The sequence below is a fragment of the Natrix helvetica genome, assembly GCF_964273705.1.
Source record: "Natrix helvetica genome assembly, chromosome: 2".
Classification (NCBI taxonomy): Eukaryota; Metazoa; Chordata; class Lepidosauria; order Squamata; family Natricidae; genus Natrix; species Natrix helvetica.
This window is the reverse complement of record NC_138552.1, coordinates 264,004,142-264,026,261: the sequence shown is the minus strand read 5'-3', so window position 1 is coordinate 264,026,261 and position 22,120 is coordinate 264,004,142. Positions and strand designations below refer to the sequence as shown.

At 39.3% G+C, this 22,120-nt stretch overlaps 1 long non-coding RNA gene across 1 annotated transcript; it reads left to right on the top strand.

Moving 5' to 3' along the window:
• The first annotated feature begins 20,101 nt into the window (after positions 1 to 20,101).
• Positions 20,102 to 21,863, top strand: LOC309385908. Its single transcript, XR_014174313.1, has 3 exons — positions 20,102 to 20,172; positions 21,454 to 21,571; positions 21,711 to 21,863. It is a non-coding gene; the product is annotated as an uncharacterized lncRNA (long non-coding RNA).
• The last annotated feature ends 257 nt before the right edge of the window (positions 21,864 to 22,120 follow it).

The window sequence follows — 22,120 nt, the reverse complement described above, 5'->3', positions numbered from 1 at the left end:
CCTTCCCTAAGTTCTTTGGCTATTAGGCTGACCCCTCTTTCCTGTGACAGCCTCTCAAATATTGGAGGACTGCTTTCATGTCACCCATAATCCTTCTCTTTATTATTCTGGCCAAACTCACTTTTTTTCAGCCATTCATCCTATGTTTTAGCTTCTAGCCCCCTAATCATCTTTATTGCTCCTTTCTAAAGTTTCTATCATGGTAACCAAAATGATGCAGTATTCCAAGGATTTTCTTAGCAAAGCAGTATAAAGTAGTACTAACACTTCATGTGACCTTGATAAAATCTCTCTATTAATGCAGCCTTAGCTTTTTTGGTAGCTGTATCACACTTCTAGCTCATATGTAAATGGCTGCTCATTTGGTGTCTGAAATCCCTCTCGCAGCTACTGCTATTGAGCCACTATCACCTTCTCTATAGCTGTGCATTTGTTTTTTCTTTCCTAGGTTTAAAGGCATATTGTTCTCACCACCGAAATCTAGAGATGAGTAATAAAAGTATGGCCCCATGAGATCCTCTATAGATTCAATAGAACCAACACTCACAGAATACACAGCTTTTAGAACCCAGCTTTCCTTCTCAATTTCAGTTAATCTTCTGTGTCCCACGGGACTCCTAATAACTCTTGATTAAGGCTACAGGAATATTTCCAACACTAAACCTATGCGCTGCCTTCAGGGAAATAGAAATCACCTGCATGAGAGGGAGAAACTACAATGAAAGCCAAAGAAGCCGGTGTTTCATCTGAGTAGCACAAACACCCACCAAAAGCAGAGCTGCTGATTTCCCAAAACCCACCCATAAAAATGTGTCAGACCCAGATTTCTACCATTGGGTTCTAAGGGCTCTTCCAAAACTCCAGCTGCTAATGAATATGGCTGAGCATTATCATCGTGGATTGGTAGAGTTTGGGCAGCAATTCAATAAGGAATTTTCTTTCCTCCATTAGGACATTGCAAGTCCTGAGCCTCCAATTATTTACAACCAAAGCAGGTTAACTGTTGAACTAAGTCTGTTGCTCTTTCGAGGACTTTTGCAACATCAAACCCACAGGAGTGTTTCAATACAAGGAAGAAGCACTATTGCCTTATGTAATAACTGTAAAAATAACACCTAAGAATATTTGCAATAGTTCACCGAGGTGATATGATGCAATCATTATAATTCTATAAATAGAGAGTGGTGTCTGTCCCAGGAGTAAGATCTGCTCCAGACCAATCCCAGCATGAAGATCCTTTATCTGCTCTTCTCATTTCTTTTCCTTGCATTCCTGTCTCAACCAGGTAAAAAAAAATAGTCATATTTTAACAAGGATTGATAATTCATTACTTTCCAAATAAGTATGAATATCACTGAAGGCAGAATAATCTTCAATATCTTCTTTTTACTTTATAGAAATAGCTTTGAACTGTGTGGGCTATTGACAACATGAGCATCCAAACATTTGAAAAACCTGCCATTGATTTTTCTTTTGTAGTAAATTGTCAGGCATCGAGGAGAGGCTGGAAAATTAATTCATTGATTCACTATTCTCCAATGAACTTTATTAGGGGTTTTGTTGCTGTAGTTTATTTTTGTTGATTTGCTTAACTTTAGTATTGGCATACCAAATTCTCAGCAAAATATGTTCTATTCGAATAAAGGGGCACAATAGAGAAACAGTTTGATTTAATGATTAAAGCAAAGGGCTACAAATCTTGGAAACTGAATTCCAGTCCCATGTTAGGCATGAAAGGCGACTGTGAATTTGGATCAGTCTCTCGCTCTCTGGCCGAACCTCACAGTCTTGGTGCTTTGCAGAAAATAAAAGAATGAAAGACTTTTAAATGGATCCCAGCTGAGTCTCTCTGTCTGTCTGTCTGTCTCTATCTCTCCCTCCCTCTTCCTCTCACCCTGCCCCTCCTTCCCTCTCTCTCTCTTTCACCACCTTAAGTTATTTTTAAAAAATAAAGATAGGAAAAAATGAAAGATAGATATTAATCATCAAGTGACTATATTTGTACTTAATGTGGGAAAAAGAGAAGAAATTACAGCAAAATATCATAAATACACAGCATTTCAAGAGCAGAAAAAAGTGATAGAAACATTAATAGAAGAGGGAGAAAGCCAAATGAAAACCAAACTTCTCTTGAAGTTTAAAGGAAGTTAACCCTTCTCATTCAAGGTTTTTACCCAGCAGAACCGGCCACTGTATCCCAGCATTATTTTCCAGCAAGCAAGGATCCATGTAATACTGGAGAGAAATTTATCACAGCAAGTGAACCAGAATATTTTTTCCCTCCTATCTTAATTAATGTAGGCTTACCAGCAAATCCATCTCTGAACCAGACTTCATACCTCGGTTAATAGCTGGTTTTTTGAGATGCTGCAGGGAGATCCTGTAATTCTGTAGGAGAAGGTGGTGTCTTGGAAGGAAAAATGTATTTAAATATTAAGGAATCTTTACTCGTTGTTTACCTGTCTCCTCTTTTTCTTTTCATAGGGAATGCCCAACGCAACTGTCATGGACGAAGAGGACACTGCTATCAAGGTCGGTGTCCTCCTCGGCACCATTGCTTTGGGCAACTGGACTGTAGACGAGGATGGAAGTGCTGCAGACCGTAAGAAAACTCTCCTCTAATAGAGATACTACAGTTACAGTATATATTTGGATTCTCTGCCTGATATGGTTTGAATTCACAAAGCTTTCCAAAGCATAGAATTTACTTTAAACTCACTTTGATCAACCTATTACTTTTTCTCATTTGTATAGGCGCTAAGGAAAATGATGCCACCTCCATCTACCACCCTGGATGTCTTCAAGATATGGCCAATGACCTGAGATTACCGCCTGCTAGCGCTTTATCTTTCTTTACATGAATCAAATTAGTATCTATCAAGCTCAAAAACTTTTATGCATTAAAGTAAAATTTGGCAAATATTTCTTGAAATAAAGCAAAATGAGCATTGCAGACATTGTGAAACTTCTTTAAAAGGGACCTGGAGCAATATATTCCTATTGGGGAGAGGGGGGGAGAGGGAGGCATCTCTTTGCCTACACTTCAGTGTGAAAGGTGTTATCTGCTTTTCAACCACATATTATGCTATAATTTCTCACAGTCTCCTTCTTCCCCTTCTGTTTATTTATTGCAATGGCTACTTTGCCACTGACGTTTAAAAGCTGATATAGTTCTTAGCAACTTAGAAAAACACAAAGCCCTTTTTGCAAAGTGCTACAAAGTACTGTGTTACACTCTCAGCTCAAAGACTAAACCCAAAGCATCCTCATAAAAAAATAAAGACTGCAGAAGTCTGTTGTGCTTTGAAGAGAGTTGCCAGAAAGGCTGTGTGTCTTCTATGCATTTTTCATCTTTTATAGAGTCTCAGGCGTGAGGAAAGGACTGCACTCTCTTTGTTCCTCCAGGTCAGGTTCTATACAAACAGCAGTTAACTATGCAAAATACTCATGGAAATCACTCAGCTTTTGTGTCCCTTTACAATGAGGAGGCCATATGTACAAGATTTGTTCACCATTTTTAAAATAGTCACTTGATATTCTTTTCTGCCATAAAACTGCAGACTTTATATCGACTTATCCACATTTCACAGAATCTTTGGAGAATCCAGGGCTCTAAGGCATTGAAATCCTGAGGGTTTTTTTCCTTCCGCCTTTTCAACTCAATGTATACCTTGTAAGGAGCCTGATCTATGTTGTTTCTCCAGCTCTTTGCATTTGGAGTGGACATTCAGCCCTTTATTCTTATGTTGATAAGAACTAACATCTGAATGAGCCACTTCACCATGTGTGTCTTCTCTTGATAACACATAGTATAGAAGTGATACATAGACAAAAGAGTGGATTCAATCACATAGTCACTCCATATTCATTCTCCTCATCCCCAATATCTCATCTTGGGCCAGATGAACTTTGTCATTGTAAGTGAAGACCTTAAATCTCCTATTTTTCACCAGATCATCTTTCCCAAAGAAATCTGAATACAGCAAAAGAATTCCCATATCTAGGAATTCTTCATTAGGTCAAAAAGTCATAGTTACATTCCCAGGATCCAAAGCAGATATCTAGGTGTCCCCAAATACTATCCAAGCCATAGATTACAGACAGATATAGCTTAATTAGATGATAGATAGATAGATAGATAGATAGATAGATAGATAGATAGATAGATAGATAGATAGATAGATAGATAGATAGATGGATATTTCTTGGTAAGCATATTAATAGATTTAATTACAACCATGTGTTCCTTTTTTTTCCTTTGTAACTATTCTTTGTGGATTGAAGTGCTTGCAACGTTTTCCATTTCTCTTCTTAAAGTGAATGGACTGATTTTTTTTCTGCTTTTTGTTGCTTTATTTTTTGACTTCTGGATTAAAACCTTCCTTCTTATTTTAACAATTCTTCCTATTACTTGTTATTAAATCCCACTAAAAGAAACCTAAAGAACTTTGTTTCCTATAAGCCAGAGATAAATATTAGAAGGTGAAAAATTAGCATACTGCCACTTGGAGGTCAGAGGCTGGGGTTTTTGAAACAACGTATCTCTTTTCTTTCCTTATTTGACTTCACTAACTTTGTAGCTAAAAATAAATAAAAAATAAATATTAATTATGTAGTGAATCTATTGATATTCAATGTGTAAAAAAGATATTGCAGCAAAATGTCGCAAATGCACCACTTTTCAAGAGCAGAGAAGAGCAGCATTAGAAATATTAAGAGAAGAGGAAGAAAGCCAAAAGTTAACCAGATCCTGAAGGTCAAAGGAAGTTAAACATTCTCACTCAACATCTCCATCCAAAGCACCCAGCAGAACCAGCCATGATAATTTAGGATTGTTTCTTAGCAAGCAAGGGTCCATAGTAATAATGGAACAAATATATCACAGTAAGGTCTTCCTTTGGTGTGAATTAGATTTTTTCCTCTGTACTACATTAATAGATACAGGCATACCTGCCAATTCAAATCTGGCCATGCTTAAAAACTGGGTTGATATCAGGGGTGGGTTCTGGCTTCTGCTACTGCCGGTTGGCTCAGGAACGCGCTTTGCATGCACACATGTGCATTTGATGTGCGCATAGGATGCATGTGCCATAGTAAAAAAATTGCTTCTGTGCATGCGCATAAGTGAAGAACAAGATGGTGCCACTGATAGAACTGGTTCGAGGGCATGGCAGGCCGAGTTGCTACCTAGTCGGCCAAACCAGTCTGAACTGGTAGGAACCCACCTCTGGTTGATATATGATACACTAGCTGTGAAGACCCAGGTATTCATTTACCTAAATCCTGTATTAGACAGGAAAGCCTGAAGTAGAGACCTAATTGCCCTGGCCAAAAGCTTGGGAAAAATTCTACAGGGAACAGCCTTTGAGGTAATTATCTGCATTAGCAGGCACCTCCCCCGACAACTTGCCCTCTTTGCTGGAAGCTGAGGCCTAGGGTTTTCTTTGATTGTTTCTTTGTTTTTGTTTGTTTGTTTGTTTTTTTAAGAACCAATCCCCCTTACTAGAGGGAGCCCCCTTGTGGAGTACTGTGAAGCCGTTACCAGGGCAACTCCATTGTGCTGTACAGTAGAAGCCATTTTAAGGCACAACAGGCTGTATCTTAACAGAACTTGAACCCAAAATGCACACTATCACTGTGAACAGTACTGTGATTTGACACTATAGATATAATTCCTTCCTTTTCATTTCAGTGGCCCAGGCATTCCAGAGTTATGCTGGAACACATACGAACACACAATGTAGGTATGCTGGTCTTGTTGTATTCGGGTCTTTTCCCATGTAAGATTGAGATTGCCTTGGCAACGTTTCAGCGAGGTATCACTCGCCATCCTCAGGCTGGTGTTTTTGCCTTAAAGCATGGCTGGAGCTGCCGTCTTTCTATAAATCTTGGTGGGGGAGGGGTGGAATGCTGGCGTTGCTTCAGTAAGTGGATTGATTGGATGTGTGGCTGTATCATGATTGGTAAATTGGTGCTGATTGGTGATGGCTGTGGGTCTGTTGTTGTTTTGTGTGGTAATGGCCTGGGTGCTGGGTGGGGTTTGTTTGTTGACTAGGGCTGGTTTCCAGATGTCTGGTAGGCGGGAGGTATCGTCACGTTTATTCATGTTGTGGGGGTGACCTGAAGACAACAAGACCAGCATATATATTTATACATACACACACACACACACACACACACACACTTTTTAGATAGATACATACATAGATAGATAGATAGATATATAGATATATAGATAGGTAGGTAGGTAGGTAGGTAGGTAGGTAGGTAGGTAGGCAGGCAGGCAGGCAGGCAGGCAGGCAGGCAGGCAGGCAGGCAGGCAGGCAGGCAGGCAGGCAGACAGACAGACAGACAGACAGACAGACAGACAGACAGACAGACAGACAGACGCACGCTGCTGAATGGAGATTAACAGAAATGAATTGCTTGGCCAGAGAGAATTTTCTGAATTCATAGGAATCCTGCAATTGTTTAGAAGAAAGTGATGTCTTAGAAGGAAAAAAATATCTAAATAACAAAATGTCTTTCCTTATCATTTCCCTGTCTACTGTTTTTCTTTTCACAGGCAATGCCCAGCACCAATGTCATCATCATAGAGGACTCTGCTTATGTCGATGTGGAGGAAACACTGTGAACATTGGGAGATTGGACTGTAGATTTGAATTGACATGCTGTCGACCCTAAGTAGTCACTCCTCTAATAAAAATGTCACAGATCAGGGGTGGGTTCCTGCCATTTCTAACCTCTTCTATAGAAGAGATTCCACAATATACAGTGCCGTTTAGAACCGGTTCCAGTTCCCTCCCCCAGCCCATCCGCACATCATCAAGATGAAGAGAGGAGGAATTCTGGGAGTTGAAGTCCACAAGTCTTAAAGCTGTCAAGTTTGAACACCCCTGGGGGTTTTTTCTAAAGGGTTAGGGGTGCAAGGGTCTTGTAACTTGACAGCTTTAAGACATATGTGCTTCAAATGCCAGAGTTTCTGAGCCAATATTTTCATTGCTAAGCGAGAGCGTTGTTAAGTGAGTTTCACCACATTTTACAAGTTTGCCACGGCCACCCAGTCACACGACTGCCAAGCTACTCCCACTCAGTCACATGGCTGGCAAGCCACTCCCACCCTGTCACATGGCCAGCAAGCCACTCCCACAAAGCAGGCCACACCTACAGAAGAGGTTCTAAAAAAATTTCAAACCCACCACTGTCACAGATGTAGATTTGGATACCCTTGTTTGCCTTCCAAAGCATTCCAAGGCATTGACCTGAAGAGGAACAGGTGTTTCAAAGGCAGAAAGCAGGACAGGAGAGATTTTCAGGTTCAGATAATAGAATTTACCTTAAACTCACTTTGATCAATCTATTATTTTATCTCATTTGTACATCTACTTTGGAAAATAATGCCATCCCCATCTACCACCCTGGATGTCTTCAAGATATGGCCAATGACCTACGATTACAGCCTGTTATCGTTTAATTGTTCTTTACATGAATCAAATTGATATCTATCAAACTCAAAAACATTTATGCATTGAAGTAAAATTTGGCAAGTATTCCTTCAAATAAAGTTAAATGAGATTTGCAGATATTGTGCTACTTCTTTAAGTGGGAGCTGGGAGCATCCTACCACATACTTCCCTCGCTCTCACAGGGAGGGACTCCTCCTGGTGCCGTCCACTAAGCAATGCCAACGGGCGGCACCTAGGGGTAGAGCCTTCTCTGTGATGGGCCCAACCCTCTGGAATGACCTCCCCCCCGATATCAGAACCACCACCGACTTCCGCTCTTTCCGACAAAAACTGAAGACTCACCTGTTCCGTTTAGCCAGCTTGGCCCATTCATAGTCCTATTTCACCTCCTGGCAGATATTTTTAATTGGGTATTTTTTAGGGGTTATTTTTAAACATTGTTTTTAACTACTTTACTTGGGTACAGTCTTTTATAGCCTCCTCTTTTAGGCATTTAGTATTTAACTATGTTTGTATTTTTATGTATTTATGTGTTTTAATCTGACTGTACACCGCCCCGAGTCCCTTTTGGGAGAGAGGGCGGTATAAAAGTCCAAAATAAAGTAAAGTAAAGTAAAGCAGTATATTCATTTGACTATGTGAATGTGTCCATCTGTTTGTGTGTCAGATCTCTGCCTACATTTAAGTGTGGAAGGTGTTTCCTGTTCTCCAACCACACATTTTGCCCTAAAGTCACACAGTTTCATTCTTCCCCATCTGTTTATTTATTGAAGCAGTTATTTTGCCACTGAGGTCTTCCAGCTGATTTGGTTGCTTGAGCAGAAGTATAAAAAAACCAAATTTAGACTATTAACTAAGACCCCACGATGGAACATAAAAGACCCAGTCTATGCTGATACTTCAGAATCTATTAAAATTATTTTTGTCAAGCTAAATATCATGGGATAGTATTTAGAAAAATAAACACCTTTGTCTGTTGACTCAGTATGAGCATAGGCTGGGCCTTGTTAAAAGAATGGAAGACGTAGCAAGAGAAAATCTGCATGGAGATCACTTCCTGAACCATTCTGTTTGTTAAGTGGACAGACTGGCAGATGTATTCTATTAATTTTACTCACCAGCATAAAACAAATGGAAACACCGCAATACAATAAAAGTCTAGAGAGTAGTTCGAATAGGATATATTGCAAACACACAGAGAGAGGGGGGAGGGAGAGAGTGCGCAACCAAATGAGGGTACTATTGCGGACACTGTTATACCGATGCTCATAAAGGGATGAGATCTAATGATATGCAGAAGTGAAAATATAATTTGCAAAACCAGAATGTACACAAAAGTGTAAGAAACATAATCAGAAATCAAGTCTGAACCTTCCTAATTTTTCTCCCTCTCAAGTCTTGTTCACTTACTTTCCAATTCTCCTTTATTACAGTGCCTAAATTGAGAAAAGGATACAAATATTCAACTTGCAACCAAATAATTTAACCTCATAGATACAAATGAAGGAAATGATATTAAGTTACTCTTTTATAAAATGTTAAAAGGTTGCTTTTGTATTCTTTTACAATGTTAAATGTATAAGCCATTATATTTTTGCCTAAAATGTGTAATAAATTATTGTGTTTTTACTAATTACAAAATGTGTTAAGTGAACAGAACAAGATAAACCTTTGTTATTCCAAGCCTACGTACAAGTTAGATAAGAAGCCATCTGCTCAGACGAAATCAGAGGTGCAGCCACTTCTGGTACGCGCGTACCACTTGAAAGAATTGAGTGTGCCTTCCCGTACCGGGGCTTCCGGGGGCCCGGAACTGGAATGGTCCCTCCCCTATCCTGCCCCTCCCACCCGCTCGCCCACCAGCAGAAGCCTTCCTGGAGGTTTTGGCTGATGGGCGCATGGAGGGAGGGCAGGGAATCCATGCAGAGGTAGGAAATGGCATGGATTCCCCACCCCCTTCATTGGAAACAAGGCGGCTGTCAGAGGAGAGAGCAGCGTGTGCCTGTTGGCTTGTCCAACAAATCCTCCCCTCCTGTTAATTCTTCTTCTGTTTGAACAAGCTACGTGGGGCACACTCCCTTGATTTGACAGGCGCCTCATTTCCAATTGGGGGGAGGAAGAAATCCATCTTTTCCATCCCTCTCCATGGATCCATGGATCCCCCCCCAATTGGAAATGAGGCAGCTGTGAAAGACAAAGCAGTGCACCCCGCGTGGCGTGTTCAAACAGCAAATGGAACAGGAAAGGAGTTCCATGTGGGGCTTTTTATACAGCCGAACTCCCCTCCTGTTAATTCTTCTGCTTGGGCACACTCACTTGCTTTGACAGCCACCTCATTTCCAATTGGGGGGGAGAAGAAATCCATCTTTTCTGTCCCTCTCCATGGATTCCCCCCCCCATTGGAAATGAGGGGGCTGTGAAAGACAAGGCAGCACGCCCCGCTGGCTGTTCAAACAGCAAAAGAAGGAAGAGGAGAGGAACTCCACACGGGGCATTTTAAACAGTTGAACTCTCTTCCTGTTCCTCAGGCAGGCCGAATCGGGAGTGCACACAACAGCAACCAGGCTGTTGCTCCTCCTGCTATCACTGCTATCAGCACAACTCTCATGAAGGGAAGAGAAAAAAATAATAAAAGGCTCCCGCCATGGAGCAACCCACCCCGCTCCCCCACCCAGCAGAGCATTGTTTCACTACATTTTCCAACTTGGCCATGCCCACCCAGTCACATGACTGCCAAGCCACTCCCTCCCGGTCACATGACCACCAAGCAAAACAGACCACACCCACACAATAGATTCTAAAAAAATTTGAAACCCACCACTGGATGAAAGGCGCCAGAAAAACAAAATACGAGATAGGGGCCCCTAGAAAAAATGTCAAGTTGACCCTTTAGAATATAGAATGATGAAAGAAACAATATAAATGAATGACCAGGAGGGTGGAGTTTCTGAGGAGTAGAATGTAAAAAAGGTATTGTTTGTATGCTATTCTTTGCTCTCCTTGTGCTCAATCCACTTGGGAAGAGACTTGGAGGCCGCCTTTGCAAACACTTTTTATTGATCTGTAAATAAACCTTTTTGAATTGTGAACCAGACTTGTGAGCATTTAGAAATTGGGTTTTTATATCACACAAATATTCCTATAAATTCTTAAAATATGATTTATGAATCATAGATCACCTAAAAGACTTGTTAAAATACAAATAGTAATTAACTTGTATGCCTAAGACCAATTGTTTACAAATATTCACCGCCATTATACAAAACCTGGCTATTATATGGGATAGAGTCTCCTTATTTGGAAGCTCTATCTCATATAAGTAGAAGAAAGTTAATATAAAGTACCTCAGGCTGACCTGAAGGAAAGGGGGACAAAAGAAAGATAAAGCAAAGATAAACCTTCCAGTATTGTAATAAAATGCACAATGTAACAGCACATGAAGAATGATATGAATCTGAACCCTTACCACAAGGGCAAAGGCTGGCTGGCAGTAGGAATCTATCGTATTTTTTGTAGCATAAGACGCTCCAAAGTATAAGACACACGTTAGTTTTTGGGGAGGAAAATAAGAAAAAGAAATTCTGTCTCTGCCTACCAGCATCCATTGATATTCATCTGGCTAGCGTCCTTAGCAAACAGCCTGGTCAGCTTCAGCACATTATCGCAGTCTGATTCAGCATGAGCAGCTGATTGTGCAATGTAGTGAGCTCTGTGTCTTCTGCTAAATGGTAGTGGGTTAATCCTATTATCCCCTGAAGGATCATATCCTGTTCTTAATCCCATCACCCTGGAGCTGAAGGCCTTTTGTTTTGTAGATGGGCCGGCCTGATCTTTCTTAATGGGCACAAAATATCTGCTGGGGGGGAGGGTGTTATTAAGAAAGTCTGCTTTCTATCTTTAAGAGCATCTTTCTCAATTTCTCCCTTTGGGGAAATATAATGTTCTAAAAATAATATAATATTTTTAATATTTCCCAAAATGTCTTCTGCCATTGACAACATGGCTCTGCACATGCGCAGAGTAAATTTTAGTCTGATGCACATGAGCAAGCAACGTCTGGCCAGCACAAGTGTGAGTGAAGCACATGCGCAAAGCGCAAACCACATGCACATGCGCAAAGTGCACAAGCAGCAAACCAGTACAAACCAGTTCAGGAACCCACCCCTGAACCTAACCACTAGTACCCAACAACAAAATGCCATAAGTATAAATACTAAAGGAAAGCCCCGATCTCTTGAAATGCCTTTCTAACAATTGCTGAACAACATCAACTTCTTCACAGAGAAATTTCGGCAACTTCTTTTTCAACATTGCTCCTCAATTGTATTCCTAAGCCTAAATGTCAGCACTAGTCTCCACTTATTTCATTATACTTTACCTTATTTAATTTGATTACTAAGCATCGTGCCAGTTTGTATGAGGTTTCTTCGGTAGCGTTGCTGCAACCATTTTATTACAGAAGGTAATTCTCTATTTCTTGAGTAATAGGAGTTCAACATTATTTTGAGGTTTCAAGGCAATTTTAGAGATGCAACTGACTTCCAGACTGTCCTCATTAACTGTTTTCTGTGGTTCATGAAAAAACAACCACATTATTAAAAGTTGATTTCCTTTTTTGTCAGAGCTGCCAATTTTACCATTTTCAGTTTCACTGCTCTGCTACTATTTAGTTGTTAATTGTTAATGTGGCTAATTGATTTATAATTTTGCATGTTCACATTTTATGAGGTCCTGTAGCAAGGCTATTCAAAGGGGAAGGGATCATCCACAGAAATAGGCTCCAACCTTCAAGGTAAAGCTTAGGAGATGTGGCCCAATAATCACCTTTTCCACTCATTGCCGGGAATGTATCATTAATTCACTTCCTATCCATTGCCCACCACCAACAAACCTCAATAATTGACTCCATGAAGGACCCTCTCAGTAAGCCTTTCCACTGCAGCAATTCTTTGCATCTTGATTGCTTAACAATTTCTGTATTATATTTTTGTGTATATGTAGTAGTTAATACACTAGGTTACCAATTGGAAGCTTGTGTGGTCTTGACCTGCCTTAGTTAGTCATGTTAGGGATGTAACCCTAGGCTTGGCTTGGCAATGTATATAAGCTATGATTACTTTACTGTTACTTTAAATGTTAGAGAGATGTAATTGGTTTGTTACCTCAAGCAGCTATAAGAGGGAGCCAGAATGGCTGTTAGATCTCTGTTTTGTTAGATGCTGATCATGGATACTGTATCGTGAGTTACTGAGTCTTGCTACCGTTAGCTACTTTGTGAGTTAAACTGAGAATATTGATAACTGACTGACTGAACCGTGTATGACTTGGACTGTTAACCGGACTCTTAATACGTCTATATTTCTACATAGTAAACTTCTATATTTTTATACTATTCAGTGTCTCTGTATGCTGGTTTGTGCGTGTTATTCCATATCACTCTCATTACGCTTCTCTGCATACTCGCTCTTCCAACGGGGAGCTTAATTACTTAACACTGGTTATGGGCAGAGTGTACCCTGTGTACCCAGAGTGTACCAGATGTAACTGAAAAGAGAGCTGGTGTTGATACTCAATACCGTATACAGATAGCTGTTTAGTTTGTAAGTGTTTACTATTATGGAGAAGATGGCACACGCACCATCAGCAAATTTATTACTGATAACCCAGTTGGATGGAACAAACTATGTTTCCTGGTCAATGAAGTGTAGCTTACTTCTGCGTACTGAAGGATTGTGGGATGCTGTGCAGAATCCACCAGATGCGACTTCTTGGGATCCAGATAACGAGGATGATGCCAAGAAGATAGCATAGTTTCAAAGATGCAACGAACGAGCATTGTGTATAATTGGTCTAATGTTGACTGACCAACAGTTAGTTCATATTCATGGGGAGAATTCTGCAGCAAGATATTGGGAGAATTTGAAGATATATGTACGTGACACTGTAGGTGCACATATACATCTTACCCGAAAACTGTTTAGGGCATGTCTTCTGAGGGGAGGAGATATGTTAGCTCATTTAAACTTTATGAAAGGAGTTTTCCAAGAGCTATCTCAGAGTTACATCAAGTTTACATCATTCTGTCATCAATGGATGACAGTTATGATGATTTTGTATCGTCCCTCGAGGTATTAACCCGAAATGAACTAACATTGACTGACATAACTGCACGCCTGTTGGAAGAGTCCAGAAGAAGGTTGGAAAGAGAGCAACTGAGAGTGAAACCACCACAAAATGAAGAGTCACCTTCAACTGCCTATACTGTTAGAAAATGTTTTTCTTGTGGGGCAAAGGGGCATATAGCTAGATTCTGTAAAAATGCAAAACAACAGAATACTAGAAAGGCTAAGAAAAATGATAATGTCAACTTAAGTATGTCTACTTTGACTATCTCTAGAAATGCACCAATAAGCCATGATTCATGGGTTGTTGATAGTGGAGCATCACATTGCATTACTAGAAATATTATAAAAACATTATAAAAATGTCTGCCAGCAAGCAACATGTATCTTTGGCAAATGGATGGAGGGTGAAAGCATCTGGTGAAGGTATGGCAAGGTGTTCATTTGTAAATGAGCATTTATCCATGTTGTATATACCTAAACTGAAATTTAATTTATTATCAGTAAGAGCTCTAGTTAATATTGGCTATGTAGTAACCTTTAGGGGAGATAAATGTCTCATAGAGAAAGCAGGTAAAATGGTTACTGCTAATTTAAAGAATGGTTTGTATGTAATGTCTGATGAAAGTGTAGTTAATTCTGTGTATACAAATGCTAAACAACATGATGAATGCATACATCTGGTACAGAGGTGTATGGGGCACATTAATTTCAAAACACTGCAACAAACTGTAAAGTTGTCAGAGGGAGTGAAATTAAAACCTTGCTGTAAGTATTTAAATTGTAATGTATGTAGTAAGGAAAAGAGCAGGGTTACACCAGCAAACAGATATAATGGGTTTAAAACGAAGGAACTTTTGGAAGTTGTTTTTGCTGATATAATTGGACCTATAAAACCCAGTTTGGGAGGTGCCTGTTATGTTTTGAGTATCATGGATCATTACTCAAGATATGGTTTCTGCTACTTAATGAAAGACAAGACAGAAACATTCCTGCATACTGTAACTGCCAAAATTTGTAACCTATTCCACCACCCCTTTCCTTGTTTATTTTTTTAAAAACCAATAAAATGTTGTTTTAAAAGAAAAGGCAGAAACAATTCAACAATTTTTTAATTGGCTGAGATTTGCGGAAAGGAAGATAAAAGCCAAGGTTATTACTGTAGTTACTGATAATGGGACGGAGTTTATGACTTGGACTGTTAACCGGACTCTGAATACTTCTATATTTCTACATAGTAAACTACTATATTTTTATACTATTCAGTGTCTCTGTATGCTGCTTTGTGCATGTTATTCCATATCAGTGGAGTCTTTGTCATTATATCAAAGCTTTTTTGAAGTCTGAGATATCCTGAGAGTCACTCATTGCAAGCTATAGCTGAGCTTCATATCCACAGCTTTTTAAGAGCAGAGAAGATCAATAATTTTTTTAAAAATTAACATTAATAGAAGAGAGAAATAAAGAGTAAAATCAGAATCCACAGTCCGAAGATCACATTCAAGATCTCTGTCCAAAACACCCAGCAGAACATTCTAATTCCGACAAGCAGGGATCCATGGCAAAAATGGAGATAAATATATCACAGCAAGATCTGCTGTATAAACCAGATTTTTTCTTCCTTACTATCTTAACAGATACAGGCTTACCAGCCAATTAAACCATAATCCGGACTTCAAATTTTGGCTTCATTTTTTGCGTTTTTGGGCTGCTGCAGGGAGAGGCAGAAATTGAATCCTCTGGTTAGAGGGAACTTGAAATAATAGGAATCCTGCATTTACCTTGGGAAAAATGAATCTAAATATCAAGATATATTTACTGTTTATTAACCTGTCTCCCCTTTGTCTTTTCACAAGAAATGCCCACCACCTGTGTCATCATCAAAGTGGACACAACTTTCACCTTTGCTCCCGCCCTCTTGGCTACATTGACCTTGTGAGACAGGTCTGTGGATGGCAAGGGAGATGTTGAAGACAGTAAGAAAACTCTTTTCTAATAGGGATGCCATAGATATAGATGGGGACACTCTGTCTCATGTTGTTTAGCTTCAGAAAGCATTTGCAAGGCTTTGAAATGAACAGGCAGAGCATTTCCAGGAAAATGTATGGAATAATAATAAATATTTATTTCTTAGCCGCACCCTCTCCCGAAAGACTCGGGGCGGCGTACAATAAAACATAGGAAATAAATATATAGACAAACATACATATAACAAGAACATATACAAGACATATACAAGGAGGAGGTGAGCTGATGAATAAAAACAATTAAAGACACAATGTTTAAAAACCCCTAAATAATTGAATACAATTAAAATACCCCAGATAAAAAAAAAACCCGTCAGGAGCGATATAGTTGGATCAAAGTTGAGCCAGGCCCGCTACTTGAAATAGGTGGGTCTTGAGCTTTACACGAAAGGAGCGGAGGTCAGAGGTATTCCTAATATCCGGGGGGAGGTCATTCCACAGGGCTGGGCCCGCCACAGAGAAGGCTCTACTCCTAGGCTCTACTCATGAGGCTCAGTACAGAAGAAAACTGTACAAACATTAGGACATGTTGTATCATAGCTTCACTTTCCATGGGGCAAGTTAACTGAGATAACTGAAATTAAAACATTCCTTCTCTCAAGTCTAATCATTAATCCCAAACAACAAAAAGCCATAAGTATGAATAATAAGTAAAATCCTGGTCAATTCAAATGCCTTTCTAACAGCAGCTGAACAATATCAACTTCTTAGGCTAGAAGCCAGCTTGGCGACTTTGGGTCAGTCGTTCTCTTACAGTCCCAATTACTGCAAGATATTTGGGCTGTAAGAGAAAAGTAGGTGGAGGAAGGAGAAGAAAGTATGTCCACCTCCATGAGTAATTTATAAAAATAATAAAGACAGAATGAAAAATACCTAAATCTAAAAAAAGATTCCTACTGAAAACATTCCTACTGTTTATCTCAATATGACACTAATTCCACAAAAGATTCCTTTCCATATTGGAAAGGAAAATACTGAAAAGAAAGCAAATTTGGCCAGTACTTTGAGTAACTCAGACATACACCAAGGTGCAGAGCTCATACGTGAAATTCTGCTGCAAGGACAGTAGTGAAAATCCAGGATTTCTAGCACGTCCTTCTAAACTGTAGCATTGCTCCTCCAGAATCCCATCCCCTGGTGAATATGATTGAACTTTATCTTTCTTGACTGATAGAAGTCCACAATTCAGAAAATTTTCTTTTCTGAACCATTATCTAATAAGATGCACTTAATAGAGAAAACAAAACCACACATACTCCATCAAGAAAACCTTGATGTGGGTATTAGGCGAACAATCCAATGAAGTTGACTTTCATAGCTGTAAATGAGTGGAGTGTCTTTGTCATCGGATCTAAAGCTTTTGGGAAGTTTGGGATATTCTGGGGATTGCTTATGTAAGCTCTATATCTGAGCTTCATATCCACAACTTTTCAAGAGCCGAAGAGAGAAGTAATGGACAAAAAAAATTAACACTAAGACAAGAGAGAAACAAAGAGAAAAATCAGAATCCAAAATCCAAAGGAGTTAACCATTCACATTCAAGATCTCTGGTCCAAAACACCCTACAGTACATTCTAATTCCAGGTTATTTCCTGGCAAGCCGGGATCCATGGTAATAATGGGAATAAATATATCACAGCAAGATCTGCTGTATAAACCAGATTTTTTTCCTCCTTACTATCTTAACAGATGCAGACAAAGCAGCCAATTAAACCATAAGGCGGGCTTCAAATTTTGGCTTCATATTGGGTATATTTGGGCTGCTGCAGAGAGATAGGCAGAAATTGATTCCTCTGGTTAGGGGGAACATCCTGAAATCATAGGAATCCTGCATTTCTGTAGAAGATGGTACCTTGGGAAAAAATGGATCTAAATATCAAGATATATTTGTTCTTTATTCACCTGTCTCCTCTTTTTCTTTTCACAGGGAATGCCCACCACCTGTGTCATCATCAAAGTGGACACAACTTTCACCTTTGCTCCTGCCCTCTTGGCTACATTGACCTTGTGAGACCAGTCTGTGGATGGCAAAAGAGAAGTTGAAGACAGTAAGAAAACTATTTTCTAATAGGGATGCCATAGATATAGATGGGGACACTCTGTCAGATGTTGTTTAGGTTCAGAAAGCATTGCAAGGCTTTGAAATGAACAGGCAGAGCATTTCCAGGAAAATGTATGGAATCATGAGGCTCAGTACAGAAGAAAACTGTACAAACATTAGGACATGTTGTATCATAGCTTCACTTTCCATGGGGCAAGTTAACTGAGATAACTGAAATTAAAACATTCCTTCTCTCAAGTCTAATCATTAATCCCAAACAACAAAAAGCCATAAGCATGAATAATAAGTAAAATCTGGGTCATTTCAAATGCCTTTCTAACAGCAGCTGAACAATATCAACTTCTTTGCATAGAAATGTAGGCAGTTTCTTCTCAAACACTGCTCAATTATTTCTTAGCTTAAATGTAAATAATAGTCCCCATTTATTTTATTACTCTTTACCTTACTTAACTTGATTATAAAATACCAAGTCAGTTTATAACTGAAGTTTCCTCATTACCGTTGCTGTACCCATTCATTACACAAGGTAATTGTCCATTTCTTGGGTAATGGGTGGAGTTCAACATTATTCTGAGGTTTCAAGACATTTTTAGAGATGCAACTGACTTCCAGGGTGTCCTCATTAACTACTTTCTGTCACTTGCTCTGCTACTATTTAGGGTACCTGTGGTTAATTGATTTCTAATTTTGCAGGTTCATCTTTTATGAGGTCCTGTAGCAAGGCAGTTCAAAGGGGAGGGGATCATCTGTAGTCCACAGAAATACCGTAGGCTTCCACCCTCAAGGCAAAGCTTAGGAGATGTGGCCCAATAACCACCTTTTCCACTCATTGCCTGGAATGTACCCTTAATCCACTTCCTATCCTTTGCCCACCACCAACAAGGCTCAATAATTGACTCCATGAAGGACTCTCTAAGTAAGCCTTTCCGCTGCAGCAATTCTTGATTGCTTAACAATTTCAGTATTATATTTCTGCATGTAATACGGAAATTGTTACATCTTTGAATAGGTATATTTTCTATCCTTCTTCTGATTCCTCATTCCTAGGATCCTTTCTCAGAGCAAATATATTGCAGATAAAGAGAAGAGGAAAAGATGGACTAGTCTACTACACCCTCAAATATTTTCCCTTTACTATAGCAGTTCCCTTGCAGTTGAATTAAAAAAGTCAGTGGGAAAAATACATGACTACATTTTATTTATTTTTATTTTCACTTATTAAGTTTGTTCGCTGCACTTCTTGCTGCAATCTTCCTTTAGCTGGAAGCCCAAAACTATAGGTATCCTAGGCAAATGTTGAACAGTCATATTTAATTTCAGAAACTAGGATGGCTATATAACTAAGTCTGAATATTTTGTTTCATGAAAACAGTTTTTAAGTTACTATGTCACTCAGGGTATGGGAAAATGTCTAGTGCTTCACTTTGAAACCAACTAACATAACTTACAGAATAACCAAGTTGGAAGGCAGTCCAATCCCCTGCTCAATTAGAAGATCCTACACCATTCCAGACAAATGGCTTTCCAAAATATTCTTTAAAACCTCCAGTGATGGAGCACCCAAAACTTCTGGAGCCAAGCTGCTTCACTAGTTAATTGTCCGCACCCTCAGGAAATTTCTCTTTCCTTATAGGTTGGATCCCTTTCTGATATGTTCCAATCCATTGCTTCTTGTCCTTCCCTAAGTTCTTTGGATATTAGACTGACCCCTCTTCGCTACGACAACCTCTCAGATATTGGAGGACTGCTTTAGTGTCACCCATAGTCCTTCTCTTTCTTATTCTGGCCAAACCCATTTTTTCAGCCATTCATCCTGTTTTAGCTTCTAGCCCCCTAATCATCTTTATTGCTCCTTTCTAAACTTTCTATTAAACCTAAGCGCTGTCTTTGGAGAAATAGAAATCACCTGCATGAGAGGGGAAAACTACAGTGAAAGCCAAAGAAACAGGTGTTTCATCTGAGTATCACAAACACCCACCAAAAGCAGAGCAGCTATTTTCCCCGAAACCACCCATAAAAATGTGTCAGACCCAAATTTCTATTATTGGGTTCTAAGGGCTCTTCCAAAACTCCAGCTGCTAATGAATATGGCTGAGCATCATCATCATGGACTGGTAGAGTTTGGGCAGCAATTCAATAAGGAATTTTCTTTCCTCCATTAGGCATTGCAAGTCCTGAGCCTCCAATCATTTACAACCAAAGCAGGTTAGCTGTTGAAATAAGTCTGTTGGTCTTTTGAGGACTTTTGCAACATCAAATCCACAGGAGTGTTTCAATACAAGGAAGTGGCACTATTGCCTTATGTAATAACTGTAAAAATAACACCTAAGAATATTTGCAATAGTTCACCGAGGTGATATGATGCAATCATTATAATTCTATAAATAGAGAGTGGTGTCTGTCCCAGGAGTAAGATCTGCTCCGGACCAATCCCAGCATGAAGATCCTTTATCTGCTCTTCTCATTTCTTTTCCTTGCATTCCTGTCTCAACCAGGTAAGAAAAAAATTAGTGATAATTTAACCAGGATTGATAACTCACTTCTTTCTAAACAAGTATAAATATCACTGAAGGCAGGATAATCTTCAACGTCTTCTTTTTGTTTTACTTTATAGAACTAGCTTTGAACTGTGTGGATTATTGTCAACATGAGCATCCAAACATTTGAAAAAAACATGTCTGATTTTTCTTTTGCATTAAAACTTGAGATCCAGTAAATTATCAGGCATCGAGGAGGGGCTGGAATATTGATTCACTGATTCACTATTCTTGAAAGAATGTTATTGGAGCTTTTGTTATGGTAGATTATTTTTGTTGATTTGCTTAACTTTGATACTGGTTTACCCAATTCTCAGCAAAATATGTTCTATTTGAATAAGGACCAACATTAGAGAAACAGTTTATACCGTTAAATCTAGTGATTAAAGCAAAAGGCTACAAATTTGGAAACTGATTTCCAGTCCCATGTTAAGCATGAAAGGTGACTGAGTGAATTTGGATCAGTCTCTCCCTCTGGGGTCGAACCTTCTCACAGTCTTGGTGCTTTGCAGAAAATAAAAGGATGAGAGACTTTTAAATGGATCCCAGCTGGGTCTCTCTGTCTGTCTGTCTGTCTCTCTCCCTCTTCCTCTCCCCCTGCCCCTCCTTCCCTCTCTCTCTCTTTCACCACCTTAAGATATTTTTTAAAAAAATAAAGATGGAAAAAAATAAAAGAGATATTAATCATCTAGTGACCATATTTGTACTTAATGTGGGAAAAAGAGAAGAAATTACAGCAAAATATCATAAATACACAGCATTTCAAGAGCAGAAAAAAGTAGTGATAGAAACATTAAGAGAAGGGGAGAAAGCCAAAGGAAAATAGGTCCTGAAGTTTAAAGGAAGTTAATCCTTCTCACTCAAAGTTTTCACCCAGCAGAATCAACCACTGTAACTCAGCATTAATTTCTACCATGCAAGGGTCCATGTAATACTGGAGAGAGCAAGGGCTTCCCTTCAGGTGAATCAGATTATTACTTCCCTCCTATCTTAATAAATGTAGGCTTACCAGCAAATTCATCTCTGAGCCAGACTTCAAATCAGGGTTAATAACTGATTTATTGAAGCTGCTGCAGGGAGATCAACAGAAATGGATTCCTCTGGAAGGAGAAAAGTTGCTGTAGTCCTAGCAATCCTGCAATTCTGTAGGAGAAGGTAGTGGCTTGGAAGGAAAAATGTATTTAAATATTAAGGAATCTTTACTCATCGTTTACCTGTCTCCTCTTTTTCTTTTCATAGGGAATGCCCACCACCGCTGTGGTCGTAGAAGAGGAACATGCTTTCCCAATCGGTGTCCTCGTGGCTACAAATGCCTTGGGCAAGTGGACTGTCAGTTGGGTATGAAGTGCTGCGTACGGTAAGAAAACTCTCCTCTAATAGGGATACTAAATTGAGATTATCTGCCTGATATTGTTTGCATTCACAAATCTTTGCAAAGCCCAAAATTTACCTTAAACTCACTTTGATCAATCTATTATTTTATCTCATTTGTATAGCCGCAGTGGAAAATAATACCATCTCCATCTACCATCCTGGACAACTTCAAGATATGGCCAATGACCTGAGATTACTGCCTGCTATTGCTTTATCTTTCTTTAAATGAATCAAATTGCTATCAAACTCTAAAACATTTATGCATTGAAGTAAAATTTGGCAAATATTCCTTGAAATAAAGCTAAATGAACATTGCAGACTTTGTGCAACTTCTTTAACAGGGGCCTGGAGCAGGATATTCCTATGAGAGAGAGGAGGAGGGCGAGGGGGGTGGAAAAGGGGGAGAGGGAGGGAGGGAGAGGGGGGCATACAATTCAGTGCAAAAGGTGTTATCTGCTTTTCAACCACATATTATACTATAATTTTACCGTCTCATTCTTCCCCTTCTGTTTACTTGTTCGAATAGTTACCT